Raw genomic sequence first — 23,376 nt, forward strand, 5'->3', positions numbered from 1 at the left:
ATGCCTGTGTAAAGTGCATTGCCGTAGTCAAGTCTGCTGCTGATGAGTGCATGGGTGACCATCTTTCTGGCCTCAGTGCGGATCCATCTAAAGGTATTTCGAAGGAGGTGAAGCGTGTGGAAGCATGATGAGGAGATGGCATTGATCTGGTAGTTCATAGTGAGCGAGGAGTCCAGTATGATGCTGAGGTTTTGTGTGTGGTCCATGGGTGTGGGGGGTTCCTAATGCGGCAGACCACCAGAAGTCTTCCCAAGTGGAGGTGTTGGTTCCCAGGAGGAGGACTTTGGTATTGTCCAAGTTGAGCTAGAGGCAGCTGTCTCTCATTGAGGTGGCAACAGCCTTCCTCCCATCGTGGATGTTGTTTCTGGTGAATGTGGGCTCATTGGTAAGAGAGTGAATCAGCTGGGTGTCGTCAGCGTAGGAGACAATGTTGAGTCCGTGGTACCTGACTATGGCTGTGAGCAGGGCCATGTAGACATTGAAGAGGGTGTGGATCAGAGGGGAGCCCTGGGGGACACTGTATCTGATCTCCGTGTGTTCTGAGAGGAAAGGTGGTAGTCTGACTCGCAGTGTTCTACCGGTGAGGAATGAACAGATCCAGTCCAGGGCTTTGTCGTGGATGCTGGTGTTGTGGAGTCTCGTGCTTATGGTACGGTGGGAGACGGTGGTGAAGGCAGCCAAGAGGTCCATGAGGATGAGTGCTGCTGTTTCTATGTGGTCGAAGAAGGAGCGGATGTCGTCGGTGGTGGCTTGGAGGGCGGTCTCAATGCTGTGGTTGCTTCGGAAGCTGAATGAGAGGGGTACAGGACATGGTTGGCTTCGATGAACTCAGAGAGTTGGGCGTTGATGGCATTCTCAATGACCTAGGCTGGTAAGAGAAGCAGGGAGATGGGTCTGAAGTTCTTGAGGTCTGTTGGGTCGGCGGATGGTTTCTTCAGCAGAAGGTTGATCCGGCATGTTTCCAGTCATCGGGTAAGGGCGCGGTCTTGATGGAGCAGTTGAGGGTGTGGCGTAGTTTGGGTGTGATGGAGGTGTTGGCTCTGTGGAAGATGTGATGCGTGCAGGGATCTGAGGGTGATACGGAGTGAACACCAAACTCACCACCTGTGTGCCAGCATATATGTGTATGCATCTTCACCCATTAAGCATCCAAAGAGGAAACACGCATGTGAACACACCTCTTGCCTGTACACCAATATTGTGTTTTCTGCCTGTGCACTAATGTCATGTTTACTTCTTTATCCCCAAGCATTAAGAGCAACTCCCTACTCCAGCAGCGCCATCTTGGGTGTGGCCATGGTGTATATTATCAGGTCCCGCCCAATGATGAGCGCTCGTGATTGGCGATCCTTTTGGTGAACCACAGACTCTTCATTCCTGCCGTCTGAAGCGCAGTGCGGTGCTTCTGATCTTCAGTTCCTGTCAGTGGAGTTGCAGTGAGGATTTCCTTAATTCCGGTTCCTGTCATCTGAGTCGCGGTAAGACTCTTTTGTTTCCCGCCGTTACTGCAATCTTTGAGATGCACAGACTTTGTAGATTTCAATCAGCGTAACACTTTGTCCATGTTCCGGCGACCTCCAGAACTGTTGGCATTTGTTATATAGTTTATGTTCTTTAATTTTGGCCTATTCAGTTTTAGCAGTTTTTATTTTTGAAAAGACTAGAGTTACCTTTTTGGAAAAGACAAGATTGAATACCAAAAATCATATATGTTAACCTAGACATCAAAGAAACGGTCCTTGACCATTATAAGAGACATATTACAACTATTTATCCAACAAGACATGGTGATGTGTGTTTAGATCTTTATAATTAGTAATTAGGTATGTACTGAACACCTATTACACAGTGTGAAGAATACTTTTAACAGTTCTATACGGTCACTAACTCAGAGACTATATGAAAGACTATGGAGAACTGTCTACAGAAAATATCTTCACAATAGACCTTTGCACACAATGTCTGAAGAATTGGATTGATTCCTCACAGGTAAGAATAACTCATAAAGGTTGATGTCTTGTGTATGTCTGAAAATAGGTCTTCTCTATTGCGTAAACTAATATTACGCTCTCATCGTTTCAGATCTCCTTCCCTCAGTACCCTCCCCAAAACCCTTCTCCCCATCCAGCCACTCCGATCCTCTGGTATAATACATACTCTCGGAGTCGGTGGTTCCAGAAGGTGGGCATTGGAGGGTATTGCTCTGGAGGAACGTGCTCCTGACACAAGCATGTTCTTCATGCCCGTGAGCCCAAAGGCTCAGCAGGGATGCTGGATATCATTGCTGGGATCAACCCAATTGGTGGATGTCAATAAATCTTGGAAGAGATCTCGGCTCTGGAGTGCAGACAGACAGTCTCACTCCACTAGCTGGTAGAACCACTGGGCTGGTGTTTGATGTTTCCTGCATTGCTGCGTTGCTGTGGTCACCATGTCATTCCGAACAACAAGAGTGGAGCAAAAAAAGGAATTGGCATGGCATCTATAACAGTAGGGAAGTGAGTGAAAGCACAGCACAATTTAGAATTTCAGGTGAGGAATGTACCTGGAATATATAATGTAATAGCTGATTGTTGTTTCTTATCAGCAAAGGGAAACCAAAGAGTGGATGTAGAAGAGGAGATTATAAAAAGGTAAATTGACAATTAAGAAAATATGTGTATCATTAATGAGGGAGTCCTAGATGCCATATAGAGGAAGGAAGAACTTTCAAAAGATATACTACTGCAGAAGCTACTTGTACTGATGAAAATTTGCTTACAATGGCACCTGGGGGGCATCATGACATATGCAGGATGAAAGAAAAGTTGTAAATGAATTAATGGTGGCCTGACTTAGATAGACAGGTGGAAAAGATGGTGAGATAGCATGTGGAGGGTTCCAATGGTGACAAGATATGTACAAGGAGGGTGCAACCTGTGATTATATGATAGTTACCTATCAAAGCCAGAGAAGATGTTGTCATGGTTATTGTAGGACAATTAAGCAATGAAATCCATGGGCAATTTCAAAATGTTCCCAAGATAGTCTGAAATAAAGATTGTAGATGAAATATATACAAAAGGTTTCATCAGTTTACTTTCAGATATATTTGCTAGGATTTTCTAAGATTATACTAACTGATAATGGGTGACACTTACCCCCAGAGAATGGCTCCATTTTTCAGGGAGAGGGGTATTAATGCACAAGAACTATTTCATTGTATCATCCAGAAACTAATGGTATGGTGGAAAGATTTAACAAAGCATTACAACACAATATTCAGTTAGCAAGGTGTGCTGGTAAAAACTGGACACTTGAATTGGTTGGAAGCTTATAAGTCATGCCCTACTAAACCACTGGTTGAGCACCTTGTTTGTTAACTCTTGGGAGAAGAAGAGCTAAAACCATGTTGCCCTCCATAGAACAATGATGGAAAGAGTGTGGAAGATGTTGATAGTGGAGGTAAGTAGAGAGAGATAGGTAGAGAAGCTACAAGAAAGAAAAGAATATGATTTCCATAAAGTAGTGGCCCAGGCACATAAAGTTGTGGTGGGCAATCTATTTTTTATGCTTGGAGTTTTCTTTCCTGACTGTGGAGTCTCTGCAGTCATAAAGATGCTAATAAATTGTAGTTTGTGAATGGTGAAAAGGAGTAAACTTACAAGGAAGTGTAGGTTTACCTTTGTTACTCAGGACCACTGTGTGTGAGTACCAAGTATAGTAAACTTACACAAAAGTGTAAGTTTACCTTTGGGAATCAGTCTCTAAGAGATCTTCTTCAACTGTTCTCTACGCACTTCGTGCATTTTTTTATTTTGCCCACTCCTCCTTTCAATGCTTTTCTGCAAGAATTCTCATTTTTTATAAGCTATACAGAAAAGCTCTTTGGGACAGCACATGCTTCTTAGAAGCTTAAACTCAAATCGGCAGTAGCAAGAGGATGCATATATGCAACGAAATAGCAGAACACTTCTGTTTACAAAAGCTAGATGACAAACCAAAAATGAAAACAATGATATTGTCAATAATAATGGTAGAACAAGTCTGTGTATAGTGATCGAATGAAGGAATGATGCTTATCTTTCAACCAAGACTTTGCTTTTGAAAAGTATAATAAAATGCATTTACCTTAAGCTCAGTGAATCATCTTTTAGGATTTGGACAATGAGAAATACGCCTAGGACTGGCGGCGTCCTTGGAAGCGCAACAGGCTTAGCAATTAAAAAGCTCAAAAAGGTTCCTTTAGAACAAAACACAGTGCACTGATCGACCCCCTGTGCACCCAGGCAAATGCAGGGTGTACAATGCTAGCACCTTCCACACATCAGACCAAATAGTCATGACATTTATGAAATAGCACACAAATATATTCAACTAAAGTTCATAGCACATACGTCATTCCCCACTTTTGCCAAGGATACAAAGACTACCAAAGAAATCCAGATAAAAGAATTACGAGGATAGCTCCCATAAGGCTATTAAAACCAAACAGAAAAAACATCACACACCACTGGGCGAATCTCACCTTGCTTGCTTTTGACTTAAGAATTAAGCATTCATTAAAGTGGTAAATTTTATTGATACAGATATGGCTACACCACTCAGCTCTCACAACTGCAATGTGTTGCCAATATTACAAAAACGCATGCTAATAACTATATATAATTACAAAAACATCAAACTTGTCAAATATACTAATGGCCACTGAAGTAAAAATGGAGGAGTACATTATGCAGCGAGGCAATCCAAATATATGCAATAGTTTTTTTGCTCAATTTTATTGCTGAATTCCACACTGGGGCACTGCTGTCCAATGCTTACAGTATGTGCTCTGGCGCCTAAAACATGTTCAGGCTAATCCATGATTCACTGTTTTACCTTTTCAGTAAGGCCAAAGTATGTGGTGTAGAAATACATTCATCACATGAATTGTTAAATGTCATCTGTCAGCCATAGTACTCATTTTGCTATCCACCAGTGACAAAGGAAAACATGGCTTTAGGCTCATCATTATGGCCTGACTGCTGCAGAGTAAAACCTGCAATGCGACCTTTTAAAATAACCTCCCTTGACAGGTAAAAACCTCCTATTTAAATATTAGTAAGACACCCTTATGTAGACATTATAGCCCACAAGGTAGAATGCATGGTATTTACAAGTGTTATATGCAAATCTTAATGTTACCATGTCCCTAATGTGACAAGGCCCGGAAAGCTATTTTCACTGAGGCAGTCCTAGCTGACATACGTAGAAAATCAGAGTACTGTTTAGAATACTAATCCTGCATCTCAGGAATGGAACCAGCTAGAAAAAATAAATAAGAAGGACACATCATTTTTAGAAAGTTACCCTTTGCCTGACTGAACTGTCAGAGGCTAATTAGCACACACCTTTGCCAGTTCCTAATTTGTGCTCAAGCCTAGGAATAGGCAGTTAAAAAGGTATGAAATGCCTCCCAAGAGTAAACAATATGCTGACCTAAATGGGCAGAGATGATTCCTATGAACTACACAGAATGTTCAGAGTGCAGTCTGTGGGCATCATGTGAAACCACACTCTCAAATCCTCCTGGACAGGTCAGTTGAGCCACATGTAATACTTGGGTCGCACTTGAAAGGGAAAGAACAGAATTTGATCCCCAGTCTGGTTTGCAAAGGACCCTGCTTTTGTACTACTAGACTTCAGTCTCTAAGTTTGTTGTTGGGACAGTGCCTGCTTCAAATTGGATATTAGTGTTAGGTATAGGAGGATACTGGTGATTTGTCTATTACACTTCCATACACCCCCAGACCACAGAGCCCAATTTTAGTAAGGCTGAAGACTTCTGCCATCTTGAAAATGCCCTGATACATAGCATTTTGGGCCTGGTTGCAGTAAAGCAAATAGCAATTGTGACAAGTTGGCAGGACTGCCCAGGGTAATTTCATCCATTGGTTAGGGAGTACCCAGCAGTCACCCTCACCCACTAGCTGGTGCCAAGCATAAATGTGGCACCCCCAAGGCACCTTCAGCAGAATGCTACTAGACTTCTGAAATGATACCATGCAGACTGAATCTTGGCATCTGTGATGTGTGAGAAGGACCTGAGGGGGTTGGGCCCCCTTCCACTTACAATCCAAGGACAGAAAGATCACTAGGTATCATATGCTGATCCCATGGGTGGCTTCAGAAACAAAACGAAAAGATGAAAAGAATATTTGTGTAAAGAGTCCCAGCTAACTAGTTATAAATGGACCTGGACTGGACATTGTTGTTTCTCTCTGTCTGACTCCCGGAGAGTCTCTGAGTGCTCCCACTGAGGTCCATTTGCTCCATGGTAGCGGCACCAGTTTTCTTCAGACCCTGAACATTATGCTTTATTTGTCCTTTCCCATTGCTTTATATCTGTAGTTTTTGTCTTTTTTCACATTCAGCCTCCTACCCTAATCTTCCATTCTACTTGTACTTTGATAGGAACAGAACTAAGACCACTGCTCCATCTTTCCTCAACTCTTTTCCAGGGAAATTTACTTTTCCTTTTTTATTAAATGTCACATGTTTAGGACAGTTTACCTGAATATGTTTGAAACCTGAACTGGGAAACAAATCTAGAACTGCTGAATTTAATCAATTGGCCAGTCGTCAGATTTGTCATTCATCCAAACAGGTTTGCCACTTGGGTGTTATTGTTCATTTAGTATTACCACCAAACAGCAATGATAAAGGATACATGATACAATATTAAATCATATTTACCTAATAGTGTGGTAGATCACAGTAAATACTTTAAATGTGAAACAAGAGCCACAAGCTTCACTGTGTGAATCATTGATGCATGTACTGACATTCCAAAGTTATGCTAGTGTTACATCGAGCTCTCCATAGAAAATGTGTTTTTTAAATCTTGAATAACTCTACCACTATTTGATGGAAGACATGAATGTTTTATAAAGTGTAACAAAATCACATGCAATCACTACTGGAAACATTTGTGATGGTAAATTATGGGATGAGAAAGTAAAAATTATAGCATTTTGGGAAGTGAGATATGAACTGACGTTAATGTCTGACATGATACATCGTGGAAACAGAGCTGTTCCTCCCTGCAATTTGAGAGACAAGATAATTGACCTGGCCCATGAGGGTCACTTGGGGAGGAGCCTCACCAAAAACAAAGTCAGGAACTATTTCTGGTTCCCAAGGATGGATTCCATGATCGAACTTAAAGTAAAGGAGTGCAATAGCTGTGCAAGTAGCGACAAGAGCAAGGTTACACGCAAAAGTCCTTTATCCCCAGTAGAGGTGCCAGAAGTTCCGTGGACCAAGTTGGCAGTAGACATAATTGGTCCCATGGAAGTTCTGGGTACCCAGAAAAGATTCATGTTTGTGTTAGTAGACTACACGTCACATTGGGTAAATTTTAAGTTTACATCACAGACTACCACGAATAACCTAATCACATTCTTGAAGAATGTATTTGTCTATGAAGGCATTCCAGCAACGTTGGTTACGGACAACGGAGTGCAGTTTACCTCAGAAGCTATGATGACCACCTTTCTGGAAGAGTTAAACATAAAACACGAGAGAACTGCACTCTATTGTCCGAGAGCTAACGGGTTGGTGGAAAGAACAAACAGATTCATCAAGGAGCACATTCAGTTGGCCATCTCTAGTGGGTTCAATGTGGAAGATTCCTTAAGAGAGTGCTTGTGGGCGTACCACACTACCCCTAATCTGGTCACTGGAGTGTCTCCCTTTGTTATTTTGAGAGGAAGGGAACCGTGTACCAAACTTAACCCACACTGGTTGAGGAGTAGTAAAATGGTGGATATAGACCATGGGGTGAGTAAGCAGCTGAGATCCCAACACCAAAGGAAATACAAGAGGTGGTACGACCAGAGTCAGGGTGTCAAAACACAAGAGTACAGCAGGGGTTCCACAGTGGTTGTTAAGAAGCCCACACATGTACAACCAGGGTTGAGCAAGTATCAGGCACACCAAAAAGTGCAAAAAGAAGGAAAGAATGTGGTTCGCCTAGAGAATGGTCTGACATGGAGTAAGGACAGAATAGCTGCATCATCTCAGCCTTAAGACATGTGTACAGTGTAATGTGTATTACGTGAGTTGTAGAATTCTTGTTTTCCATAAATAGGGAGATGTGTTGTAATCTAAGTTCATGTTATATTATTGGTATGGTCCGCACACCCCTCTGCCAGTGCCATGTTGCTACGGCCTCCGAGAGGTGACAATAAAACGTTGACACTAGAGCCGCCAGTTCAGGAGAGCGGATGACAGGAAAATAAACATCTTGCTTACCTCGTCTTATTTGCTTCATGCGTCTTCATTCAACTACAACACATGGGTTTCAAAAATTATTTTTGTGTGTTAATTTGTTCAGTGCAAATATCACAGTGCGAAAGAGGCTTGACAGATTTTTTAGAAAACTTGAAACAGGCGAGGCAGCTTAGTGTAACTTGTAAACGTTAGGCAGTTTAGTGGAGATGTATCCAGCAGCTTTTAAAAAAAACAAAAAAGTGACAAATGCAGCTGTACTTTTTATGGTTGAGAGAAATGTACTTACTGCCATTCTTTCTGTTTCTATTGAGGGACGCCTCTAACAATAAGGAGTCAGGAAGGATCCCGGAGATGTGCCTTTCTGCAAAGGAAGAGCGAAGAAAATAATTGGAGAAAAGACGATGGAAGACTAAATACTAAATACTTTAAGCCACAATAATATCTAAACAGGTCTTACAGTGGTTAAGAGAATGTAGGCAAGAATAACAAGGAAATACTTCTAACTTAAGAAGACTACAGTGTAACCTGTTTTACGCAACAGCACACACAACAGAGGGTGTCCGAAATAAGATACTGCAAGTGACAGTAATTTAGGCTATGTTAAAACAATTAGTGGAAGAACAGAAACAGCCAGAAATGGGTGGTGGAAATATTTGTAGCTCCCAAAGGGACTGAGGTAATGGAAACAGTCAGTAGAGGGACATGTAGACAACTACAATAGTTGACTTTGGATCGGGCTGATGCCTTAACCCCTTCGCTGATAGGCCTCCCCCCCTGTGCTAAGCCTTTTTTTGGCTATTTGGGGTAGTGTGCGCTTAGGCCCTGTAACCTTTTGACCACATAAGGTACCCACGCCAAATTTGCGTCCTTTTCTTCCAACATCATGGGGATTCTAAAGGTACCCAGGGTTTGTGGATTCCCCTGGAGGGGTCCCAGAAATTATCCAAAATACAGCAACATTTTGTTTTTTTTTGCGTAAAATTAGCTGCAAATGAAAGCGTCTGGATTTTTCCCTGCAAACGTTTTTGGGGCTGAAATCACCATTTTCCCAGCTTTTAGGGAATGACAGACTTTTGGCAGAAAACCAACATTTTTTACACAGTTTTGGGATTTTTCTGAGACATAGCCTATATTTGCTATTTTTTGTGCTTTCAGCCTCCTTCCAGTTAATGGTAGAAATGGGTGTGAAAGTAATAATGGATCCTGGAAAGCTATACATTTTAGAAAAGTAGACAACATTCTGAATTCAGCAAGGGGTCATTTGTGTAGATCCATCAAGGTTTCTTTATAGAAACTAACAGTTAAATATAGGAAGAATTTAAAATTAGTTGAAAAAAACTGCCTTTTGTGTCACCGTTTTCACCTGTAACTTCTTCTAATTATGACAGCTCTTTGAAAGCAATATACCGTTACATCCTCTGGACCTTCCTGGTTGTGGGGATATATAGGACTTGTAGGTTCACAAAGAACCTGACGAACCCAGAGTCAAAAACTGAACAATGGTTTTTTAATATGTTCCGGGTATATAGCAATTATTGTGGGAAATTGTATGCATGGAAAAATCATTATAAAAGACACCTATGTATTTCTGAAATAGGAACAAATTATAAAGTTTAGAAACAGTACATATTTGCACATTTTCAAAATTGGGAATACTCATACTAGCATGAGAATTATCGGTCATTTTTCAAAAGGACTTATTTTTTACACAATGTCTTTCATTTGGAAGGCAGAAATGCATAACAAATCAATAGGTAATAACAGTTGCTTTACAAATCTGAATTACCCTAAGTCTCCCGATAAACATGATACCTCACTTGTGTGGGTAGGCATAGTGCCCACGACAGGAAATGACTCAAAACCCAACATGAACACACCACATTTTCACAATGAAAATGTACCCTTTTTTTGTGAAGTGTCTAGCTGTAGTTTTTTAACCCTAGCTCTGCCGGCACAAAGGGCAACCTAGAAAACCTATACATTTCTGAAAAATAGACACCCAGGGGAATCCAGGATGGGGTTACTTGACTGCCTCCCACCAGGTTCTGTTACCCAGAATCCCTTGCAAACCTAGAAAATTGTCCAAAAAAAACCATTTTCCCTACATTTCTGTGGTGGAAAGTTCTGGAATCTGCGTGGATCCGCAAATTTCCACCCACCCCACGTTCCCCAAAGTCTTACGAGAAAAATGGTACCTCACTTGTGTGGGTCGGCCTAGTGCCCGTGACCGGAACCGGCACAAAACGGAACGTGGTCACACCTCAATTTCGCAGTGAAAAACGACCCTTTTTTGGTAAAGTGCCTAGCTGTCGTTTTTGAACCATAGGTCTGCCGGCACCTAGGGAAACCTAGCAAACCTATACATTTTTTAAAACTAGACACGCAGGGGAATCCAGGATGGGGTGACTTAGCTGCCTCCCACCAGGTTCTGTTACCCAGAATCCCTTGCAAACCTAAAAAATTGTCAAAGAAAACAATTTTTCCCCATATTTCTGTGGTGGAAAGTTCTGGAATCTTCGTAGATCCACAAATTTCCACCCACCCCATGTTCCGTAAAGTCTTAGGAGAAAAATGGCACCTCACTTGTGTGGGTCGGCCTAGTGCCCGTGACAGGAAATGGTGCAAAACGCAACGTGGTCACACCTCAATTTCGCAGGGAAAAAATTACCCTTTTTTACAAAGTGCCTTGTTTTTTAACCTTAGCTCTGCCGGCACTGAGGGAAACGTAGAAAAACTATACATTTATGAAAACTAGTCACCCAGGGGAATCTAGGATGGGGTGACTTGACTGCCTCCCACCAGGTTCTGTTACCCAGAATCCCTTGCAAACCTAAACAATTGTCCAAAAAAAACACATTTTCCCCACATTTCTGTGGTGGAAAGTTCTGGAATCTGCGTGGATCCATAAATTTCCACCGACCCCTCGTTACCCAAAGTCTTACGAGAAAAATGGTACCTCACTTGTGTGGGTCAGCCTAGTGCTCGCGACACGAAACGGCGCAAATCGCAACGTGGTCACACCTCAATTTCGTAGTGAAAAATGACCCTTTTTTGGCAAACTGCCTAGCTGTAGTTTTTTAACTCTAGCTCTGCCAGAACCTAGGGAAACCTAGCAAACCTATACATTTTTGAAAACTAGACACCCAGGGGAATCCAGGATGGGGTGACGTGACTGCCTCCCACCAGGTTCTGTTACCCAGAATCCCTTACAAACATAAAAAATTGTCAAAAAATCACATTTTTCCCACATTTCTGTGGTGGAAAGTTCTGGAATCTGCGTGGATCCACAAATTTCCACCCACCCCACATTTCTCAAAGTCTTATGAGAAAAATGGCTCCTCACTTGTGTGGGTTGGCCTAGTGCCCGCGACAGGAAACGGCGCAAAATGCAATGCTGCAGTTTGTGGACCCTAGCTCTGCCGGCACCTAGGGAAACCTACCAAACCCACACATTTCTGAAAACTAGATACCCGGGGGCTTCCAGGGAGGTATGGCTTGCGTGGATCCCCCAACATTTCCTTACCTAGAATTCCCTGCAAACTTCAATTGTAGCTGAAAAAATCACTTTTTTCACACATTTTTGTGTGGGAAAGTGTGGCATCACCGGGCTCACACAAATTTCCCACCACCCAGCGTCCTCACATGTCTACCAATAAAAATGGTGCCTCACTTGTGTGGGAGGCCTAAGTGCCCGCGACAGACAAGGGCCCAAAACGTAGCGAGGCGACATCAAAATTGCCTATCTCAAAACCCCCTGGTTTTGCAAGGGGGGTCACCTGGGTTTTTGGCCCCGTGCTCGGCGGGCCATCTAGGGCAACCTACCAAACCCACACATTTCTAAAAACTAGACACCCGGGGGGTTCCAGGGAGGTATGGCTTGCTGTATCCCCCAACGTTTCCTTACCCAGAATCCCCTGCAAACCTCAATTTTAGTTGGAAAAATCACTTATTTCACACATTTTTGTGTGGCAAAGTGTGGCATCACAGGGCTCACACAAATTTCCTACCACCCAGCGTTCCCCCAGGTCTTCCCTGTCGTGGGTACTTGGGACTCCCACGCAAGTGAGGCACCATTTACACCGGGAGACCTGGGGGAACGCTGGGTAGTGGAAAATTTGTGTGAGCCCGGTGATGCCACAACTTTCCCACACAAAAATGTGTGAAAAAAGTGTTTTTTCCAGGGATCCACACAAGCCATACCTCCCTGGAAGCCCCCGGGTGTCTAGTTTTCAGAAATGTGTGGGTTTGTTAGGTTTCCCTAGATGGCCGCCGAGCACGGGGCCAAAAACCCAGGTGACCCCCCTTGCAAAACCAAATCGTTTTGACATAATTAGTTGTTTATTTCTGCAGTGTGAGAATTTTGGCACAATATTGCAAGGAAAATGTGACAGACATTTTGAGGTTTGCAGGACATTGTGGATAAAATAACTTGTTGGAATTCACAAGAGAGACATCACCATGTACTCCCATGGGTTTACGACAATATCTACAGTTGGTAGGTTATTCTTAGATGGAATGTATACCTTGGCAGAGAGACTAAAAAGACAAAGATTCCTGCACAGCCATCTATTCCTCAAATGCACACACATACTGGTTGGATTTGGCATGAGGGCGAGTGATGGTTCAGGATATAAAATGTTATTAACAAGAGATTTCACAAAAATGAAATGCACTGTCAATAATTAAATGGACAAAAAACTGAACCAGTGACTCACAGCTCGTGAGCTGTAAAGCGACGGCAAGGCACCAACCGCTTGACAGGCCATTCACACACCTTTCATACGTGATACACACAAGACCATTCACACCACCAGGCACGAAACCTCACATCACAACATTCACAAAAAGGGACAAGGTACACCGTGCTTCAGAAAGACAAAAAAGACAAATATTACTGCACAGCCATCTAATCCTCAAGCACACACACATACTGGTTGGATTTGGCACGAGTGTGAGTGATGGTTCAGTATATACAATTGTACTAGCAAGTGATTTCACAAAAATGAAATGCACTGTTAATAATTGAAAGGACGAGAAACTGAACCATTGACTCACAGCTCGTGAGCTGTAAAGCCACGACAAGGCACCATCCTCTTTACAGGCCATTCATAGACCTTTCATACGTGTGACACATACAAAACATTCACACCGCCAGCCACGGGCCCATCACATTACAACACTCACACCAGCAGACAGCGCCATTCAAGGGCCCATCACTTTCACACGCCCACATTCCTGACACAGCAACTACACAAACTGATGGATTGCGTGGAGTGGCGCTCAGCTAGCATTGTGTGTAGTGACCAGCAGCAAGTCACTAATCACACACCGCCAGCCGAGTGCCTGTCCATGCACACCGCCAGCCAAGCACCAGTCCACGCACACCGCCAGCCAAGCGCCAGTCTATGCACACCGCCAGCCAAGCGCCAGTCCACGCACACCGCCAGCCAAGCGCCAGTCCACGCACAACGCCAGCCAAGCACCAATCCACGCACACTGCCAGCCAAGTGCCAATCCACACACACCACCAGAAAAGTACCAGTCCACGCATACCGCCAGCCAAGCGCCAATCCACGCACACCACCAGCCAAGCGCCAGTCCACGCACACCGCCAGCCAAGCGCCAGTCCACGCACACCACCAGCCAAGTGCCAGTCCATGCACACTGCCAGCCAAGCGCCAGTCTACACACACCGCCATCACATTTAGGATTTTTTTATATTAAAAAAACCACAAACAAATTGCAAATAGATACAATTCGACTAACACAAAATCTGAAACTAAATACATTGCACTAATGCCAACCTTGAAACAGAATACAACATTTTAAACAGTACAGACCAGGCAGTTCATTTTACCACTCATGGATGGTCCCAAAAATTATTTTGCGAGTGGTACGCTCTAAAACAAGCAGGCACACACAGCCCAGGGTTAGAAGGACACTCGGGGCAGAAAAGACGAGTCTCCTTCCGCAAACCTCTTCGCCAACAGACTCTACATCTCCTAGTGGGAAAGTCTTTTGAAGATGTGGGAGGAATGTAATCCGGAAAGTGCCGATATTTCAATCGAAACAACATCCTCCACCACTCCAACTCTAGGAACACTTGCCTGTTCCACTAGAACAAGGCTGCCTATTACAGACTCCTGAAACTTAGCAAAAGTCATCTTTGACTGAGGACAAGAATCCTTGAACACAACAAAAGCATTAAAGGTTGCCAAGTGGAAAAGATGGATAGCCAACTTCTTATACCAAATGTAAGCCTTACAAAGAGCAGCATAAGGTTCCAACCTCTGATCTACTCTGTCAATACCACCCATGTGCCTATTATAGTCTAAAATGCACACAGGTTTGTGCACTTCAGCAACCTGACCCCAAACAGTCACAGGTGCAGGGCTTTCATCATGGATGGTAGTCAGCATGTAGACATCTCTCCTGTCTGAAAACCGCACAGCTAGAAGATCCTCGCAACGCAACGCACTGCACTGTCTCCGCACAAGCTTTTGACAAACTTGTTCTTTTGGGAAACCTTTACGGTTAGAGTGGATTGTGCCACAAGCAACAATGCCGGCTTTGGCCAATTCCCTGAACAACCGCACACACACAGTGTAGAAGTTATCTACATATAAATGGTGATCTTTGTTAAATAATCCTCTACCAAGTTCCCACACAATTTTCTCAGTCACTCCAAAAGTGGACGGACAACCAGGGGGGGTAATGCTGGAATCCTTACCGTTGTACACCCTGATATTAGAGACATATCCAGTCCCACTGTCACACAGCATATACAGCTTAATTCCATAGCGTGCCCTCTTACTAGGAATGTATTGCCTAAAAACCAAGTGGCCCTTGAACAACACCAAAGACTCACACACTGCTATTTCTTTTCCTGGAGCATAGATCTCAGAAAATCGATTAACAAAGTGATCAAGGACAGGCAGAATCTTAAAAAGACGGTCACAATCAGGGTGATCTTGTGGCAACGCTAAACCATTATCGAAAAAATGCAGCATCTGAAGCAGAAGCAAATACCTATCACGACTCATGACTGCCAGAAATATAGCTGTTGCCATCAAGGGACTAGTAGACCAATATGAAGACATTGATGGCTTCCTTAGCAAGCCCATCAAAAAAGTTAATCCCAAGAACTTCTTCATCTCTTCAAGATTTGTTGGAGTCCACCGCGTAGCTCTAGAATGGGGCTTAAGGCTGGCACTGTTGTCCCTCAAAAACTGTTTGGCATACAAATTAGTCTGCTCAACAATCTCTGCCAAAAACACATTGTCCATAAACAACTGAAAAAATGTATCGTCAAAAAGTTCTCAGTATTCACTCTACACCCTGGAACACCAGTAAAGTCTGGCAATGCCTGCTGCACCATGCCAGGGGCAACCCAGAGGTCAGCACTTTCAACGGGAAGCCTTGCAGCCCCAGCCTGCAGCCCAGATGCCTCTTGCCGCACTTCACCAACAGGAAGCCTTGCAGCCCCAGATGCCTCTTGCCGCACTACAGCAACATGAAGCCTTGCAGCCGCAGGCTACAGCCCAGATGCCTCTTGCCGCACTATCGGCACATCAATGTCCTCCTCTAACACAGGCACTTCATCCGCACTGAGAGAAGCTTCATCATTTGATGATTCCATGTGGAGGGAAAACTCACAGCCTAAATCATCCCCTCCCACCTCTGCCTCAGATTCGGAGTCAGTCTCTAAACCAAGGTCAGAGGAAGACTCAAAAAGCATACCAACAACCTGCTGAGCAGTAATCCTGCGGCTAGCCATTATCCTTACTAAGAAAGGAGACTTCACAAACAATTCAACAACAACCAACACTGTGCAAAGTAAGTAGTAAACAAAGTGTGGCTTTAGCACAAAGATCTGTATACACAAACACAATATAATTACCAAAGATAGCTACACTCACCAGCACCTACTCTGCAGAGACACAGCAAAAATCAACAATATCCCACTAGAAAGAAAAAAACAATTACTCATAAGACAACAAAGTACACATCAAGCACTAATGCAAAAAGATTTTTGACACTCAAAACATACTGCTATTACTAGAACATTTGCAAAAAACACATTCATGTAGGGAAATTAAACTAATTTAGAGTAAATAGTACAAAACAAATTCGCTTACCAAGCACAAGCAACTACACAAGCTGCAAAACCAGCAGTAACAAAACCGCAACCTGGAACAGTCTAAATAGCAAAAGACTTGAACTAGAATAAAATAGAGAAATAAAAAAATTACTATTACATTTCACAAACAATATGACAATTAAAATTATAACACACAGGGACTGATTCCAATTCCGGCTGCAAAACGAACCGACCGACACGGACCCGGACCGAATACCGACCGACACGGACCAGCGGCGTACGACCCATGCAGTACAATGCAACGCGAGTGAATTACAACCGACACGTATGGAATACAAGCCGTACGACCGAGCCGGAGGGAAAATAGTGATCCGGCCGGAAAACCGACGCGATTTTCACCGACCAACACGAACCTGGAATCAACCCGACCGACCCGTACCCGCGATGTACGATTAGCGCAATACGATGCAATGCGTGTAAAACCAGACCGACTCGCACGGAGACCAAGCTGCACGACCGACACGCACAGACAACCCGGCACACAAGCAATAGAGACTGCCACGAATGACGCCTACCAAACACAGAAGACAGGCAGCGTGAACGAGGCGGAGAAGCCTGCAGCGTCCATTTCCGTCACATGAACGTCTCCTACATGCCTACAAAACACAAAGGAAATAACACTAAAAAAGGACCAAACAAGCAATGACTAAGCCAATAAATACCCAACACAAATTAATTGGACAAAAACACACCCACAACTACAACTATATAAAGGACTACAATCAGTACCATCATCCCTTGCAAACAGGAGACACAGCCAGCAGCAAACACCAGTACACAGCAACCACACACACACTCACAATTCACCCATCACACAACTCACACACCATCAGCACCTCATACAAAAGCACACACACATACACACAGCAAAACCAACACCAAATCAACATCACTTGCACTCTCACACACACATCCCTCACCACCACCACCCATCACAATGCCCCCAAAGAAGAATCCAAAGTTCACAGATAGTGAGTTAGAAGTGCTGGTAGACGAGATCATCAGAGTAGAGCCACATTTGTTTGGTACATTGGTTTAAAGGACCCTCATCTCACAGAAAACTAAGATGTGGGCGAGGATTGTGGACAAGGTGAACGCACAAGCACCAACGTTGCGCACAAAGGACGATATCCAGAACAGGTGGTATGACGTGCGCAGGAGGGTCAAGAAACTCATTGAGAAAGATCACGCCTTGAGTCAGCACACCGGCGGTGGCCCTCCTGCCAAACCAGTCTACTTCAGGACCTGGGAGGAGAAGGTGCGGGACATCCTACCACCAGAGAGCATCCATGGCCTAACAGACATCCCAGAGACTGGTGAGTACACAAATAACGAACCCAAGATTGTGTGGCAAGGGGACAGTGAAACCATGCACCCCAAGCAAACCTACACTAACCAATCAACCCAAGATGTGTATGCCAGTCACACAAACACAATACCTGTCATCTCATTGTGACTGGGGACTGTGTCATGACATGCACCAACCTACAAACAAATAGAGCAAGCCACTGGCACTAAGCCAAATACATCCAGCAAGACAGTTTGCCACCACAAACACACCACCTCACAGTGCAGCTGACTGTCAGGAAGGAATAGTGGGGATGCAGGTGAAGTGAGTGTAGCCAAAAGCATGATGGGGCCTGTAGTCATAGATAATGCTCCCCCTCCTGGTTGGCCCATCAAGACCTCTCTGAAACATGCCCACATCACAGGGAGTGGAAAATGACTGACAAGATGGCTGACACTGGGTCCTGCTGTGGGGAGCACAAGGCCCTGCTAGGGCATGTGCGCAAATCAGAAGCAGGACACCACTGACTGAAATCCTGAAAGACAAATTGCACGCCCTACAATGGAAGCACGTGTCATGATAGGAAGGAGGACTGACAGCCCTGACCATACTAATCAGCATGGGGAGACCCCCCCAACACAAACTCCACACAACTCACCGGGTACAATGCTTTGACACACACCTCATTGAAATATCAGCAAAAGATCCCCTGTACTGGCTGCTAGTGTGTGAAGCACAGGGGCTCACTTGGGACTTGTAGCCAAACAAAACACCAGGATTTCACTGTCAGCCATCTTGCAATTGCTGTCACCCCCCTCACAGGGAAGCAGAGTCAAGAGGAAGGAAGCATGGGCATGCTGGGAAGGGGGTGTAGCCAAGAGTATGATGGGACTCGCAGTTACACACAACCTACACCCACCCACATGGCCCAGCAAGATCAACCTGAACCATACTCGCCTCACAGGGAGTGGGAAGGGACCGACAAGATGTCTGACACTGGGCTCTGTTGTGGGGAGCACAAGGCCATGCTGGGACTGCTAGCCAAACAAACACCAGGATTCCACAGTCAGCCATCTTTCCATTGCTGTCACACCCCCTCACAGGGAAGCAGAGTCAAGAGGGAGGAAGCATGGGCATGCTGGGAAGGGGGTGCAGCCAAGAGTATGATGGGTCTCGCAGTCACAGACAACCTACATCCACCCACATGGCCCAGCAAGATCAACATGAACCATACTCGCCTCACAGGGAGTGGGAAGGGACCGTCAAGATGTCTGACACTGGGCTCTGTTGTGGGGAGCACAAGGCCATGCTGGCAAATGGCCAACAACAAGATAAAACTCTGTCTGTGACAAGCTGGGAAAAAGCAGTGTACAGGCAGGCATCTGTTATAAAAGTAGAAAATGTAATGTTTGTGAACCAAAGATGCATGTAGAAACATAAATCACATTGTGTGTCTCTTCCAAACACAGGTCGTGCTGGGCATCCACTGACAAATGATGAGGATACGCATGTCCCAGACTATGTTGGACACTGAGCTCTCTGGTCTGACTCTCTCACTGTCCTCTTCGGATGACGACGACCAACCTGGCCCCTCCGGGGTGAGCCATCATGCAGCAGCAGCAACATCTGCCCCCCCTGTACCCACGCCTCCACCATCTGGACACCGACAAGGCACCCCCGCCAACACGGACAGACCAAGGACAATCAACATCCACAGCGCAGGGACACAGGACCCCCCGGAATCTACAGCCAACACCACCAGCAACACCACCCAAGGGGTCCCAGGGTCACCTGTGCGTACCGCCACTGGTCCTGCCCGTGTGGAGAGGGGTGCTGGGAGGGGTGGGAGGCACAGGGCACGCCTTGCAGAGGGGTCTGGACTGCATGATGACCCCCAACTGGCACGCATCATAGATGCGTACCAGCATAGCACTGGAGGATTTGGCCAGGTAGTGGGGATCCTCAAGGACATAAAAAGGAGCAGGTCGCCCACCATGCCCGCATGGAGGCAAAGTGGGATGCCCTTACTGCGGTGCATCGAGGCATACTACAATGCCTCCGCCAGATCAACACCAACCTGTCCCCACCCCCCTGTGTGCCCACAACAACTGTCGCAACACCATCTGCCAGCGCCACAGGGAGGGAGGAGGACTCTGGCGGAGAGTCCCCTGCACCGCAGAGGCCTCCACATGAGGATTCCCCCCCGGAAGAAGAGGGGTCATCCGAAGAAGGACATGTGAGAGGCAGATGTCGCAGCACATCCCCAGGGCCTCTAAACCTGTTTTGGACAATGTTCTTTGTGCGAAACCCGTTCACCTTGTCCAATCGCACACAACTCTCCCACATGACATGGAGGGTTCATGTTGGGCCAATGTATCAGATGACTGTGGACTTTACTCTGGACATTTCATCTACCAGCACGTCCAACTCAAATGTGAACTTTGGATTCCCAAACCACTGTACAGCACCCAACATCCTGTGCACCTCACTCACACATGTTTGTAAATAAACTCACCAGAACACCATACTTGCCTCTGTTGAGATTCAAACTTGTCACGTTCAGGGCAAAGTCGATCTGCTACATAACACAGTGCATGCCAAATACTGCAACAATGTGACCAGCTTAAGGTCAGTCATGGGGATGTGACACATGTGAGGGAGACACACCACTATGGCAACACAAAACATACTCACCATGGCCATGTGACTCATCACACACAATGATATCGACCTGAAACACATTGGCATGCACAGACACAACACCAAGCAGTCAGTGGTTACAAGTCCACAGGTGAGGTAAGCAGATATCACTCAGATGTGGGAAGACAGACAACGCACATAACAAAGCGTAGCACAGGTTCATTTCACACCAGCAACACGTTTATTCCACAATAGTTGCACGGTAATTCTAGGTAACAGCGGACACATGCTCACAATGTTTTGGAGAATGGAAGTCCAGGGATGTGTGGTACATTAGTTGATGGGAATTCTCAACTTCCACACTGGATTTGGCTTCTGGGTGTTGGGGGTCAGTGTTGACCACACAACAGGCAAAGGACCCTCGGAAGGACAGACAAGATACAGTAAAAACCACAGACGAACAGGAGAGAAATGCAATACACATGCACAAAACATGTTGCAAAATACCTACACAAACACTAGTTAGCAGTACTACCCTATTGTAGAGTACACACCACCTGAATGGAAACATCACAGCACGCATCCAGTCACGTGGCACACAGACACACTCAGACAGCAACAGAGCTGGCTCAACACATTCCTGGCTACCTCCATACATTTACATAACAACCCTGGAAACTCACTTTCAGGTGAAGAAGTTGTTGATGAGCTGGGAGCGCATGTCACCATCATTTTCATCATCACTGGCATCCTGGCCCAGGCCGGGATCCTCCACAGGTGCCGGACGTTGGTCGTCGTCATCCTCATCCAGGATGAGAGGCACCTCCTTCCGCACCACCATGTTGTGTAGCATGCAGCAGACCAGTATTATTTTGCACACCTTTGCAGGCTCATATGGGAGGGCCCCTCTGGTCTTGTCCAGGCAGCGAAAGCAGCATATCAGGAGGCCGACTGTCCGCTCAATCACCCTGCTGCTCTGACCATGTGCCTCATTGTAGCGCAACTCGGCTGGTGTCACACGGTTCCTGATGGGTGTCAGAAACCACGGCATGTTGGGGTATCCGGAGTCACCTACACACACAAAAATGAACAAGAAGATGAGTTTGGTAGGAGTGTGAAATACAACAATGACAAACACAAACAATGAGAAACAGTCAGTACACACCGACAAGCCAGGCATGCTGAGCTGGCATCTGTGACATCAGCGTTGGAATGTGACTACTCCGCATTATGTAGGCATTGTGCGCCGAACCAGGGAACTGTGCACACACATGTGTGATCAACATGTCAGCAAGACAGACCACCAGAGCATTGATCGAATGGTAGTGCTTCCTGTTACGGTATGCCTGCTCATGTGCCTGTGGTGGTATCAGGGCAACATGTGTCCCGTCAATGGATCCAATGACGTTTGGCATCCTCCCCAGTGTATAAAAGGCATCCTTAATTTCAGGGAGTTCATCTTGGCTCGGGAACTTGATATACAGCTCGAGGAATTGCAACATCCCCTCCAAGACATCGCGTAGCACTCGACTAAACATCGTTTGCGACATACCACCAGCAGTAGCCACAGTGTACTGGAAGGTACCAGTAGCAAAGAAGTGCAGGGCTGCCTTCACCTTCACCTCTGGGGTCAGTGCTGTAGGGTATGTCCGACCAGGTAGCAGATGTGGCACCAACTGCTCCGCCAACTCCTCAATCAGTGGCCTGGTGAAGCGGTACCGTCTGATGCTGTCGCGTTCCTGCATGGTTGCAAGGTCTGGGAACGGACGATGCACAGCTGGTGCCCTGCAGTACAGAGATGCACAAAGGAAGATTGTCAGTACATCCCCCATGTGGCAATGACAACGTTCACTCTCACATGCTAGTTCATGACATTACACAATGTACTGAGGTGTGTGCTGTTGGTCATGGACACATATGTCACCTACAAGACCACCACCTCACATCTCAATTCCACATGTCCACATGAGTCCCATGTAGTGCAATGGGCTAATCATCTGGCTGTGTCACCCAACCTATGTGCTGCTGCAACGTTAAAAAAACCCACCCCAGTGACTTATGTCTCACAGGCATCACAGATCTTTGCCATGCAGAAATCCAGGCTCCCTGTATTGCCACATCAACACAGCAATGGAAATGGCATAGCACATACACGCCACAAGGCAAGTGTAAGTCCCACAGGTAGTGGCCACTGTTGTCCATGCCGGCCCTACATGTACATCTCTTAGACACACACCCCATCAAGGTTGATGCATATACCACATGGATGTGGAGACTGTCACCCATTGGTAACATGTGATCAGACACATCTGATACACAACATGCACACAGACTGTGGGTGCACATCAGTATTGGGGCTACAGGTCTCACTGTGACGTACAGGCCATCACCCCCAGGACTCAGGGTGTATGTCACATGCCCCAAACATATCCAACCTGACACTGTGGCCTTCACTCATGCCAATTACTGTCCAATTGCACATCACAGTGCTAATGTGCACAACACACAAAGGACTCTCCCCTCATGTACACGATAACAGCCTGGGAGTGGCTGCACAAAGTGCGAGACAAAAAAACTGCTGTGGCCCCCTCAAACACCCAGGGAATGCAGCCTCACATGCCATGGGACACTGTGTGGCCAATGCTATAGTGCGGCAGGTGTGTGCAGGTGTCCATGGCCAGTATATGTGTGTTGCATCCATCTAATAGTCACTCTGCGTACGCATACGCATTGCACGGGTCATGTCCGAGCCATGCATACGCCTTGTCATTGAATGCAATGATGTCCGACGTGGGTGACAATGCGTACGCATTGCACAAGTCATGTCCGAGCCGTGCGTACACCTTGTCATTGAATGCAATGAGGTCCGACGCGGGTGACAATGCGTACGCATTGCACGGGTCACGTCCGAGCCGTGCGTACGCCTTGGCCATTAAATCGTATGGAGACGGGTGCATGTGTACATTCAAAATACGCGTTGTATAATCAGTTGAACGAGCCGGGCGTACCCATTGGCTCAGGACTGTCATGG

Source organism: Triturus cristatus, chromosome 2_1 (genome assembly GCF_964204655.1).
Source record: "Triturus cristatus chromosome 2_1, aTriCri1.1, whole genome shotgun sequence".
Classification (NCBI taxonomy): Eukaryota; Metazoa; Chordata; class Amphibia; order Caudata; family Salamandridae; genus Triturus; species Triturus cristatus.